At 47.6% G+C, this 13,235-nt stretch overlaps 1 protein-coding gene across 2 annotated transcripts in view; it reads right to left on the bottom strand.

Moving 5' to 3' along the window:
• Positions 1-13,235, bottom strand: part of PALLD (palladin, cytoskeletal associated protein) — a 276,660-nt gene that overhangs the window by 237,188 nt on the left and 26,237 nt on the right. For both annotated transcript variants that reach the window (XM_049711349.1, XM_049711351.1), the window contains exon 2: positions 4,690-4,868. The gene's annotated coding sequence lies outside the window, so the exon portion shown is untranslated. The remainder of the gene's footprint in view (positions 1-4,689; positions 4,869-13,235) is intronic.

The following is a 13,235-nucleotide window of genomic DNA, read 5'->3' as shown; positions in this document are numbered from 1 at the left end:
TCTCACGCTCCTACGCCGGCACCTCCTCCCGGAGCATCTTCGCGTGGGAAGGGTCGCCCAGGCTCAGACGCGGTCCCGCCTATTCCCGTGTCTTCGGTTACCATCTACATCCTGAAGCTCCAAGTGCACGTCCTCGCCCTGGGCGCTCACTGCACCCGCATGGCCACCTGCCCACACCTGTGTCCACTCGGCCGTCCAAATGCGGCTGTGCAAACGGATCACCTACGTCCCTCTGCGCCCCAGCCCACTCCTCGCCCCCCCCCCCACAGACGCCCAACGGTGGAGCCGAAATCCACGGGGTCTGCTCGTTCCCATGGCCCCTCAGCCCATACCTAACCCGCCATGTGGCTTTGCAGTCTGCCTGCCTCTGCCCCCGTCTACACGGCGTGCTCCTGCAGCCCTGCCAGCTCCGTCCGGTCCTGCCACGGCACGCTTCTCACCAGGCTCCCGATTACAAGCCAAACTTCAGTTTAAAAATGGAAATCAGATAATCTGACTTTTCAGTTTAAACGCTCCGCAAGTGGCGATTTTCAGTAGAATAAAGGCCGGCCGGCTAACAGTGACCACAAGGCACCACGACCCGTGTGAGCTGCCTGCCGCCCAGCTGCCACCCTCTGCACTCCTGGGCACACCCGCCCCTCCTGCCAAGCCTCGCCCCTACTTCTGTCTGCAGCACTTGCCCCATCGGCCTCCGCATCGCTTCCTCTCAGAGTCCAGACTGAGGTCGGATGTCACCTCCTCAGGGAGGCCCTCCTCCCCCTACCCTCACCCACCTTTCTTCTCTTCCCAGCACCTGCTGGCTGGGGCTGGGGTTATTTACGAGGGGGGCCCGTCCCTCCTTTCCTGGAGTGTCGGCGCAGCGAGGACCGAGGCCTGCCTGTCCTGCCAAGTGTCCCCACCCAGTGCCTGGCCCACCGCCTGCCTTCCAGGGGACCTTCAGTGAACACGTGACCAATGACCAAAAGCTCAGTGGTGTCCTGAGATGTTCCAGGCACACATCCCAGGCCTGTTACTGGATGCAGATGACGACCCTGCTGCCCCAAGACCCAAGGTTCACCTGCATTTTCCCCTGTGGCTATTCAGACTTAAGAGGTCACACTGACTGGGTTTAGTCCTTGAAGCTCAGGGGAGTGTGAGTGTGTGTGTGAGGTCTGGGGCCCTACAAGTCTCCCTAAGCTGCCGTTTCCTCAGCCACAGAATGGGGTGATTCTTGTAAGGATTAAATGAGATAATCCAGGTGAAAACGAAGACCAGGGCTCGGTTCCTAGTTAAAACTAGGAGATAAAAGTTAGTTCCTGGTTTTGGGTTTTTTGTTTGTTTGTTTGTTTTTTTATTTATTTTTGGCTGCCTTGGGTCTTTGTTGCTGCACGCGGGCTTTCTCTAGTTGCGGCGAGCGGGGGCTACTCTTCGTTGCCGTGCCAGGCTTCTCATTGCAGTGACTTCTCTTGTTACGGAGCACGGGCTCTAGACGCATGGGCTTCAGGAGTTGTGGCACGTGGGCTGAGCAGTTGTGGCTCTCGGGCTCTAGAGTGCAGGCTCAGTAGTTGTGGCTCACGGGCTCTAGAGTGCAGGCTCAGTAGTTGTGGCTCACGGGCTCTAGAGTGCAGGCTCAGTAGTTGTGGCTCACGGGCTCTAAAGCGCAGGCTCAGTAGTTGTGGCATGCAGGCTCAGAAGTTGTGGCTCTTGGGCTCTAGAGCGCAGGCCCAGTAGTTGTGGCACGCGGGCTCAGAAGTTGTGGCTCTCGGGCTCTAGAGTGCAGGCTCAGTAGTTGTGGCACACGGGCTCTAGAGCGCAGGCCCAGTAGTTGTGGCACGCGGGCTCAGAAGTTGTGGCTCTCGGGCTCTAGAGTGCAGGCCCAGTAGTTGTGGCTCACGGGCTCTTGAGCGCAGGCTCAGTAGTTGTGGTGCACGGGCTTAGATGCTCTGCGGCATGTGGGATCTTCCCAGACCAGGGCTCGAACCTGTGTCCCCTGCATTGGCAGGCAGATTCTTAACCACTGCACCACCAGGGAAGCCCCTTAGTTACTGTTCTTAAACTGAAATTTCCTCGTTATCATTCTAAAAGTTGCTGCACAAGGCAGTGAAATTTAGACAGTTTCCAACTAGTAGGTTGTTAAACTTTTAGGGAAGGTTTCCTCAAGGTTTTTAAATCTATAGAAAACTTCCTACCCTCTGGTACCCACCTCCACCCGCATACTGCACGCTGACATAGCAACAGCAATGTGGTTTAGGGACAACAGAGATACTCCTAAGTCTAATTTAGTGCTGCAGTAAGGAAAACATAAACACTTCTTCCTTTCAGTCATAATAGGAGCCTAAGAATTTATGTAAAATTCCCTTCCATTTCACGTAATTGTTCTTAGGGATAAAAATACCCCAAAATCAGGCTTTAAAAAAGTTATCACCCATATTTCATGGGGACGATGAGCCAGTTTCCTAACGCACTTTCCAGGAGGCTTAGGAGGCTCATGCTTAAGGGCTCTTTATTCCGGCTCTGCCCAGACCCCTCCTCTCCTCAGCACAAAGATCTGAAGCCAGACCCGCAGCTGGGGGGCTGTCTAAGCCAATGCAGGGTCCTCAGGTGCAAAAAGGGACACTAGGAACACCCGCCACCTCTGTGGAGCCCTGGGCATGGACCACGCGTGGCAGGTAGAACTGGGGGTGCTTTTCCCACATTAAGTAGTTCATGCAGAGACCCCAAAGGCAGGAGAGGACTGCACTGCAGGGGCTTTCTACGTGGCAGAGCTCAATTTAATGAAATAAAGTTAAAGGCCATGGCATGCATGTTTTGGACCTCCAGAGTCAGATCCTGAAGTGGTTTCCAAGGCAGAGAAATAGTTCCTCTTATTCTATGAAAGTTAGTGTGTCTTATATACCTTGCAGTTAATCTTTTAAGTTCATTTGTATCCTTATAACACTTTAGATATCTGTTATATCACTTATAACATCACTTACTTTATATTCTTTTTTAAAAAATGTGTCCATCTGGGCTGTTAGATTGGGAACTCCTTGATAGCAGTGCCCATCCCCATCATATCTGCACCACACTGTCTGGCACAGAGCAAGGCCTTAATAAACGTGGCTGGATCGAGTTGGTAAACTAGTACGTAAAACTGACGTGATTTAATGTCTGTAGTACAGAAGCAATCCACACTGAAGTACCCATTTCTAGCAATCTTGAAAGCATTTAATTTTACGCAGCTCTAGTTGAACTTGGTTGAAAGACAAATCTGACCATCATTAGCAAATGGGTTTTGTTTTTTTTTTTTAATGGAAGTTTAACTTTCCTCCTCTGTATTCTAAAATGCTTCAAGAAGTTTGCTCCACAGTCAGCCCATGACTGATACTCACTGCTCGCTTATTAAATGCTAAAAATCTTTTTGCCATTCTTTTCCTGTTCATTTAGCACTTTGAGATACTTGTGACATAGCGAATAGGATATGGGCCCTGGAGTAAGACGGACTGGGTCCAAATCCTGGAGTGACTTTGGACAGGTCCCTTTCACCTTCCCAGGCTCAGTTTACCCATGTGTAAAAGGGGACCCTGATAACACCTCTCAGGTTCACGGTGAGGTTTAAATGACCGTGTCTGCACGTGTGTGTACATGTAACTGCCATGTAGCATCACTTATTGTTAATACAGAAGGTTTGCTCTTATTAGCAGGACAAAGTCCCCGAAGGAGCTCACAGACGCCTTCAAAGACAATGCAGGGGACACTTTTATTAAAAGTAAAGGCACATAGTTTTAGTTGGTAGTAACAGTTACTTCTAAAACTAATTTATTTTTTTTGCCAGTTCTTACAAGGGCTATAAATAATGGTTCACATCTTGCTTTCTTCTACTTTAAAAAACAAAGAAATTTAGTGCTATTAAAGAGTAAAAAAAAATTTAGTAAAAAGATGAAGATTAAGGTACTGGAGACCTCAAGGATTTCAATTTTCTCTCTGCGTTCCAGCTACTATTTTTAAATGCAAGCAATTACAAGGCTACTCACCAATTTATGACTTTAGGGACACAGAACACTGGTGTTTAAGCCACTTCCAACTTAAGTGATTGATAGTGATAAAAATGCAACAGTGATGTAAACTATATACTTTGATAGTAAGTTTTCTAATTCCCTATAGGCTGAGTCTCGTCAAAAATGAATTGTTAGAACAATAGAGATATTCTACTCTCTGCCCACCCCTCTTTAATGCAACACTGATTCTGGAAATTTTTTGACCTAGTGATTACAAGTCCATGGTACACTTAGCAGAAATAGCAGCATCCTAACAAAAAAGGAAAAGTTCTAGAATCTAATAGAAATGAGAACATTTAAAAATACTCAACTGCTTAATATCCCTGTGAATGATCTCCTAAGTCTTTGAGAGTTTAACTTTGGTTGACAGGTCTAGTATTTCTAGTATTTTAATATGCCCACATTCTTCGTCCGCCAGAGAAACCAGGAATAAGTTGGACACTTAGTATTCTAAATAAATTCACGTAGCTGAAATGTTTTAAATGAAAAGGAACGAATGTTGACATCAGACATTGTCGACGTAGACGTACACCCAAGTGTCAGAGCCACTCGATTTATCTGCCCTGGAGGATAAATGAGGTTTGACTCACAACACTGGAAAACCACGTTCACAAGAAGCAGTGGGCCCCTGCCCACTCGGCACCCCACGCCCCCACCCCACATCCCTGGGTACCTTCAATGAACACCTCGGCCGATGTGGTGTCAGAGCCACCGGGGTTCGCGGCCAGGCAGGTGTAGCGCCCTGTGTCGTCCTCAAAGGCCTCGGCTATGACCAGCGTGTGCAGGTCGCCCCCGTCCCAGCGGATCTGGATGTCGGGACTGTCGTGCAGCTCGATCCCCTCACAGAACCATCTGCTGGCCAAACGGTAGTCCCAGGACAGGAGGGAGAGAAAGAAAAAGGGGATGTTTAAAATAATAAAGCAGAAGTGAAAGGCGAGATGCTATGTAACGAGATGCCTGTCTGATAAAAAAAGACCTGTGTCCGTGTTACTAACCTTACTAAATGCTATTACATTTGAGACCATGAAATGCATGGCTAGACAATTCCCATGGGTTTTCTTTGTCAAGCACCTTGTACATTTCATCAACCTGGAAATAAGGGACATCATCACACTGGGAAAGACCATTTCAGTTACAAAATGAAAAGAACACAAGTTCCAAGTGTCTTACAAAAATGTTTTATCACCAGCGCCTCTCACGTCTATTACAATTTTATCTATTGTTCTTATCTAAAGAAAAATACGAAAGTAATATAAACATTGTGCTCAAAATACTTAATGTAGGGCTTCCCTGGTGGCGCAGTGGTTGGGAGTCTGCCTGCCGATGCAGGGGACGCGGGTTCGTGCCCCGATCCGGGAGGGTCCCACGTGCCGCGGAGCGGCTGGGCCCGTGAGCCATGGCCGCTGAGCCTGCGCGTCCGGAGCCTGTGGTCCGCAACGGGAGAGGCCACGGCAGTGAGAGGCCCGCGTACCGCAAAAGAAAAAAAAAAAAAAAAAAAAAAATACTTAATGTACAGTATCAAGGGAGACACTGTCATGTTACAGACCCTGGGCAGCAATGTTCCTGTTGACATGGTCAGCTGGGCAGGAACAGAGTTAACGCCTTCCACATTTCTGATATTTAGAGAACCTTCCAGCAGCGTGCCCAGCCCCCATGATGCGGGCAGGGGCAGCAGTGCTCTGTAATTCATTCTTGCTGGTCTCACCCCTTCCCATCGACCAGGCCCTTGGTATGGGAGGTGGCAGGTGGCCAGACTGTTTCTATGCGGGTTCCCCCTCACACCCTTTCCTTTATTCCCTGAGCACCTCAAACTCTCAACAGGATTTTTACAAAAAAATACAAAGCTGCCCTAACCCTCCTCCCCACAAACGTGATTTAGTTTTAAAGAAATACGAAGGAACGTGCCACTGACAACTAAAAGGACTGAATTCTCTGGGACAGAATTGTCCATTTAGCTCTTAATCAGCACTGAGAGATTTTCCCTGAGTCTGATCCTCTATAAAATTCTTTGGACTTGGCATCCTTTTTATGTCAGTGAAAACTAACCTTTTCTGCATTTAGATAGCATAATATAGGCTTCTGTCTATATTTAGTCTGAAAGTTAATAAAACAAGCCAGTTTGCTAATACTTAGCATATTAACTCCAGAAACTATATTAAAAAAATAAGTACGGGATATTTGGAAAAGAACAGACATGACTTCGGGAATTAAAAACCATATAAAGGGCTTCCCTGGTGGCGCAGTGGTTGAGAGTCCACCTGCCGATGCAGGGGACGCAGGTTCGTGCCCCAGTCCGGGAAGATCCCACATGCGGCGGAGCGGCTGGGCCCATGAGTCATGGGAGGCCCGCATACCGCAAAAAAAAAAAAAAAAAAAAAAAAAAAAACCCAGCCAACTGAGCATCTAATGCAATGCAAGGTATATTGCTTTTGAGGCAGTTGAGAAGGGCAGTATTTCATGATTCTGAGTAGTTTGTGATTTCCTTTGTTTTCATAAAGTCCTGGAGAACATTCTGGCCGAGAACCATTTTCTAGTCCCTCCTTCTCTGCTGTTTCCACAATCACAGGCCAGATCCTCACCCCGCCCCCCCCCGCCCGGAGAACTGTGTATGGCTCCAGTGTTACTCGACCTGAAGTCTTTTAATTGAGCTCTTCATCCCTGGCAAGCTAGGGAGTCTTTATCCTGTGGCAGGTGAAAGCACTCGACACTCTTCCCTACATGAACCATTCCCTAAACTTTAGATCTTTATTGTCTGCTTTCCTGTAACTTGGCCCAGGTTTTCCTTTCTATCATGTTCCTATCCGAATCCTGTTTCTGTCAGGTATCTGCATGGAGTTCTCGTTTCCTATGCAGCCCTCACGTATGACCTGCTTCCTCTCTGCTCCCTGCAATTCTCCCCTCACCCTCGGTGCCCATCCCACCCTGGAGCTGCACTCCTCACAAGCAAGCGAAAGGTGCCTTCAACAGACTCAGCTCTACCGAGCACACGCTTGCCGGGCATCTTCCACGTGGACAGCGCCATGTCAGGTACTAGAGGCCTGGAAGAGTCGAGCCTGGTGGACTCTGGAACCGGCCAGAGTCTAGGTGTCTGTACGTTACCTAGGGTGAGTTACACTGCCATAAAAAGATAAGAACCAACTGTCAGAGGGAAAATGAGGCATGAAAAAACACAATTAAGGTTTAAAAGAGAGGACGATTGATTGCCTTGGTTAGATAAGCTCCTTGGGACACCCCTGCCGGCCACCCCAGGGCTGTGACACCCTGACCTCAGGCTGTGCACACAGCCTGCAGGCCACCACCTGCTTTCCTGAGGCCCGTGAACCAAGCCATGGTTTCCATGTTTTTAAAGGTGAGGAAAACAATCAGAAGAGTTATTTTGTGACACATGGAAATTATATAAAGGTCAGATTTCAGAGTCTATAAACAAAGTCTTGGGGGATCACAACCGTGCCCTTGAACTAACACAGTGTCTGTGGCCACCTTTGTGCTGCAGCAACAGCTGGGTTGCTGGGCCAGACTGCACGGCCCACAAGTCCTGCAACACTTATTATCTGGATTTTACAGGAAAAGTGTGGTCCTTGGACCAGTGAGTGGCATCAGCACCATTCAGGAGCTTGTTAGAAATGCAGAATCTCTGCAGGTCTCGCAGAAAACTAAAAACAGAACTACCACATGATCCAGCAATCCCACTCCTGGGCATATACCCTGAGAAAACTATAATTCAAAAAGATACATGCACTCCAATGTTCACTGCAGCACTGTTTACAATAGCCAGGACATGAAAACAACCTAAATGTCCATCAGGAATGGATAAAGGAATGGATAAAGGATAAATGGATAAAGGAATGGATAAAGGAATGGATAAAGAAGATGTGGCACATATATACAATGGAATATTACTCAGCCATAAAAAAGAATGAAATAATACCACATGCAGTAACGTGGAAGGACCTGGAGATGATCACAGTAACTGAAGTAAGTCAGACAGAGAAAGACAAATATCCTATGATATCATTTATATATAGAATCTAAAATATGACACTAATGAAGCTGTCTATGAAACAGAAACAGACTCACAGACATAGAGAACAAACTGGCGGTTACCAAGGGGGAGGGGGTAGCAGAGGGATGGATTGGGAGTTTGGGGTTAGCAGATATAAGCTTTTATATATAGAATGGATAAACAACAAGGTCCTACTGTATAGCACAGGGAACTATATTCAATATCCTATGATAAACCATAATGGAAAAGAATACTTTAAAAAAGAGTATATATATATATATATATATATATATATAACTGAATCACTTTGCTGTACAGCAGAAATTAACACATTGTAAATCAACTGTACTTCAATAAAAAAATTAAAAATTTAAAAAATAAAAGAAACGCAGAATCTCGACCACCATCCCAAGCCCACTGAGTCGGTTCAGACCCCAGTGATTCACATTCATGTGAAGGGGAAGCAGTTCCAGTCTGTCACACATGGACCAGGCCAGCCTGCATCACGGGGCCTGCATCCTCACTTCTTGAGCAGAGAAGCCGTATTGTATGTGTTCTGTAGCTGCAAAAATATGTTGTTTGTTTCTCTCTCCTCTACACTCAAAAAATTGTAGCCTTATTCACTTGACAATTGATACTATGTCACTTCCTATCCTCCGTGGTGTTTCTTTATATCACTATCTGAGGCCTAATGCGTTTAGGCCTTACTTCCTCATCCAGGAAATGGACTCTCTTTCATTGATCCATAGTGTACTGCACCTAGTTGGTGCTTTAAAAATACTTACTACCTGCCACTTGTTACTTTAGAATATGCTGCCCAAGAGAAAAACAAATGGTGAAGGCTCTGTGGCCTAACAGATTTGGAAGATGCTACCTATTATGTACATGTATATGTATATATCGCTCCTTCATGTAATTAAGATTTTCTTATTAAAGGCCCTGAGAAGTCCTGCAGAAAACAAATTAGTTTAATGTTGTTTAATCCAGCATTCATTCATCTTACTTGGCCATGCGACTCTTTCTCATTTTGCATCTGCTAACATCCCGTGTGTATGTTGCACGATGCTTTTCTGGCACATTCATCCCATAGAGCCTGCGGTTTTTAAAAAATGAATTAAGACCAATTATAATCTGGGACTTCCCTGGTGGTCCAGTGGTTAGGACTCGGTGCTTTCACTGCCATGCCCCAGGTTCGACCCCCTGGCTGGGGACATGAGATCCCACAAGCCGCATGGTACAGACCAAAAAAAAAAGACCGATTATAATCTGAGCAATGATGATAAGTGTAAGCCTGAAGAACATGATCGGGAAGCACAATAAAGTACTTGAACTACACTGAACACTGGCAAAAAGGTTCAGGTACAAATGCACGCTGGCCACAGCCTAACACACCTATCTGGTCTTGGGGATGGTGCCTCGTGACACCAACGTGGCACGTGGTGATGCGGGTGGTGCTTACAAACCCCAGGGATGACCTGGCTTTTGCTTTTTAAACACTCATGCTTTTTGTTCTCCAGCTCCATGGACGACATTTTCAAAGCATCTTAGGTTGTAGCACGTAGAAGAAATAGCGCAGACAAAAGACTAAATTTCTCTAAATCAGGCAGCAAGCCTAAGACTTAACGTGAGTCATTCTGTGGCTTCGACACCATCAGGGAAAGTCAGAGCGTTACGGGCCCAGGAACTGCCACGGGGCCAGTTCTACACTGTCGGGATGGGGGCTGTCAGGGTGTGGCCTGGGGGAGGGGAGAGGCTGCAGATATCGAGATGGGGGGCCTCCCTGGGGCACCAGGCAGGGCCCATGGCTCCAGCCACTGTTCACATAAACGTGTGTCTGGTTCACGGCTGGAGCTGCAGTGGCCTCACAGGGATGTTCGGCAGAGACCGTAGGAAAAGTCGTTCACCTTCCCGGTCCAGGCTCTTCATCTGAGGACAGGAGACCTCGCTATAAAGCTTCATAATTCTGAGGTTCTTGGTGAAATGAAAAGGTTGTATATTTAGTGAATGCATGAAAAATACTTCAAGAAATGATGGAGGAAATTATTTGATGAAAGGTGTAAGTCATGAACGGCTTTGCTTCTTTGAAGGGTCCGAGCATATCGCGGTGTTTCTGAGGCTATGCACCCACGTCGGGTCCCTGACCTTGTCATGACCCCCACTGAGTCCTTCACCTTCTACGGAATGAACTCTGCCCCTGCCTTTCTCTCCCACGAGGACAGAGGCTTCGGCGGGGCCCAGCCTCATGGCCGTGCTCACGCAGCTCCCCAGGGCTGGGAGCTCCAGCCCCGTGTCTGCACACGGCACCTACTTGGCAGGTCTTTAACCGTCTGTGTTTCTGACGCTTTGACGTGCTGGCCTGGCTGACCCTGGAGACGTGGCCCCTCCCAGGGCTGCGGGTTCCTGGAGACGGTGAGTGACACCTTCAGGCTCCTTTCCAGTAAGACTCACCAACCCAGAGCCCATCCCCCTCCCCCCGCAGGCCCTCCCACTCGGCCACCGTGCACCTGCTCTAACGCCCACAGCCAGGCACTGACAAGCAGGACAGCTCCGAGTCCAGAGCTGATGGCCCCATTCAGAGCAGCCCCGGGGCCTCCCCTGCCCCACCCACCAACCTTTCCTGCAGGGACACAGTGAAGGCCCCCCCTCCCCTTCCACTCTGCCTCCCGACCCACCCTGGGGACCCCCTGTCCTCCCCCACCCCATGGCGCAGGGAGCTCCCTGCTCTGGGGCCTGTGAGTAATACAAGCGTTTCAGAGGCATCTCCTCCTGACCTGTCAGCCTCACCACACCTGAATGATGACAACACCTGCTTTTTCATACACTGAACTCATCAGAGAAGAATAAGCTTACAAATGAAGACAGGCTGGAACAGATAAGTCGTTAAAATAACACCTGTGGGGCTTCCCTGGTGACGCAGTGGTTGAGAGTCCGCCTGCCGATGCAGGGGACGCGGGTTCGTGCCCCGGTCCGGGAGGATCCCACATGCCATGGAGCGGCTGGGCCCGTGAGCCATGGCCGCTGAGCCTGCACGTCCGGAGCCTGTGCTTGGCAGAGGGAGGGGCCGCCAAAGTCGTATCTGGTCATTTCTGCCTGAAGATGTCCACAGAGGGAAGTTGATCTGCTCTCACCTACTCAAACTGAAGTGCAGCTACAAGGCATAGCATGAAACTCAAAATCATCAACTCCACGCATATATCAGAGGAGGAAACCGGTCTTCTCCAGTCTTCTGTAGCCGATCAAAGACACATCACCTTCTTATGTGACCTAAGAAATCCTGAAGGTTTGAAGTCTGGACACCGCGAGGCAGCGGATAAGCTAAAGTCACTTTATTTCATTAAATTTCTTAACATTTCCATCAGCTGCCTGGCAAAGAACTCGAAACACTTACTATTCTTTAAAGAAGAGGTAAACGTCAGGGCTGTCGATTCAGTTTTGACCTGCAATTTATCCTCCATTAAATTCTTATTGCTAGCGCGGCTTAAGACAAGCTACGACATAAACACACAAAATCAACGCAGCCCGGGTGTGGGGAAGGCACGGCACGGGTGTGACACTCCGCCACCGCCGCCTCCGCCACCACCACCACCACCACCACCACCACCACCACTCCCCGCCCCGTCCCGAGGCAGACGTCATTAACAGATCAGAATGTCTTCAGCTAGTGGAACCGAGTGCCTCGGAGTGGCAGGCGACACAGCAACCGAAGCGCAAGCCTGTAATGGAACACATTGCCGTCCTCACCTTGGTCTCCTACAAAACACATTTCACTTCCCTGCAGATCCTGAAAGCTGCTTCTATTTATTACAAGGTGAGAGTGGAAAGAGACCTTGGTTGAGATGCAGCCGTGTGGAAACATGTCCTGTGCTAAGACAGAGCCTACTCGGGTAGAATTCCGCTGAAGGGCACCTGGACATTTTTTCATCCCATTTCTAATACCCAGAAGCCATTTATTTAGTGGACAGGACACTGGACAGCACATTAGAAAATCAAATCCAGCTATCTATATACCCATTCTGTACCTCTGATAAATTTCAGCTTCCTGTCATACTTCTAATCTGTTACTATAAAATGGGAAACACGTATAATACAATCTCACAGTTAGGTTGAGGTGATAAAATGTTTGGGAACAGTGATAGTTCTTAAGGGCTTATTTGATTCCAATGAAGGGAAAGAGAATGAATACTTATTAAATGCCTATTATACGCTACGTGCTTTGCAAATACAGCCTCGTTTTACCTCCCGACAACCTTGTGAAGTAGTTGTCATTGTATTGAAGATACAGGCAGCTCCCATTTATCCACAGAACACGGACGATTAAATCCAGACAATCTGCACATTTCCTTTTCCTCAATACTTGTAGTTTCACCTTTCATGGAGCCTTTTACTATGGATAGAAACAAGCTGTGACAAAGTTTCCTGGTTCTTCCTCTAATCTCTGTGGAGCCACTAAGCTGCTATGTAATTGCCACCCGACAGCAGCTGAGAAGCAAACCTTGCCCATCCGTGCGCCTGGTAAATCCCCAGTGAAAAGAATGAAGAGATGCCCGCGTCACAGCAACCCAGTTGAGACTGGTTGTCAGATTCTGAGGCCACTAAATGGGGTATGAAAATAACCCTGCATTAGTTAGAAATAAAATGTAAACGGGTTAGGAGATGCAGTCTCATTCATTCATTCATCCATTCACTCATCAAGCAATCATTTATTCACCCATCAAGGGGCTGACTGCACTTCAATTCCAACCCAGGGACTGGCCAGGGTACAGATGGCAGATAAACCGGGTTTTTCATCTCATGAGACTGGTAGTAGGGAAAACGGAGAAGAAATCCCAAGTATAGACATCAGCTCATCTAATGAAACTGGGTTTTCCTACCACATGGAAGCAGGTACTGCTTCAAAAATCTTTCAAGGTTGGTTATAGCCTCCAGCTTACAGATTCAGCTTGCTAGGCACAGAATACTTGGGTTGAAATCAATTTATTAGAGACAGGATAATGTTGATGGATTTCGTGAGTCTTGAATTTTTCCTTTTTATTCATAAAGGATTATAACACGTAGCAAAAAAAAAGGACTGTAGCATTTAAAGCTCTATACGATGGTGTATTTCTTTATATTATTCTGTGCTGGATTTTGAAATCAACGTTTTAATATACATATACATGTATATTTCTTCTTGTGGCCTTTTTCTCCTCGGGATTTTTTTCAAACGTTCCAGCCTA

This window comes from Orcinus orca, chromosome 6 (assembly GCF_937001465.1).
Source record: "Orcinus orca chromosome 6, mOrcOrc1.1, whole genome shotgun sequence".
In the NCBI taxonomy this organism is placed as follows: domain Eukaryota; kingdom Metazoa; phylum Chordata; class Mammalia; order Artiodactyla; family Delphinidae; genus Orcinus; species Orcinus orca.
This window is presented reverse-complemented; position numbering and strand designations above follow the sequence as displayed.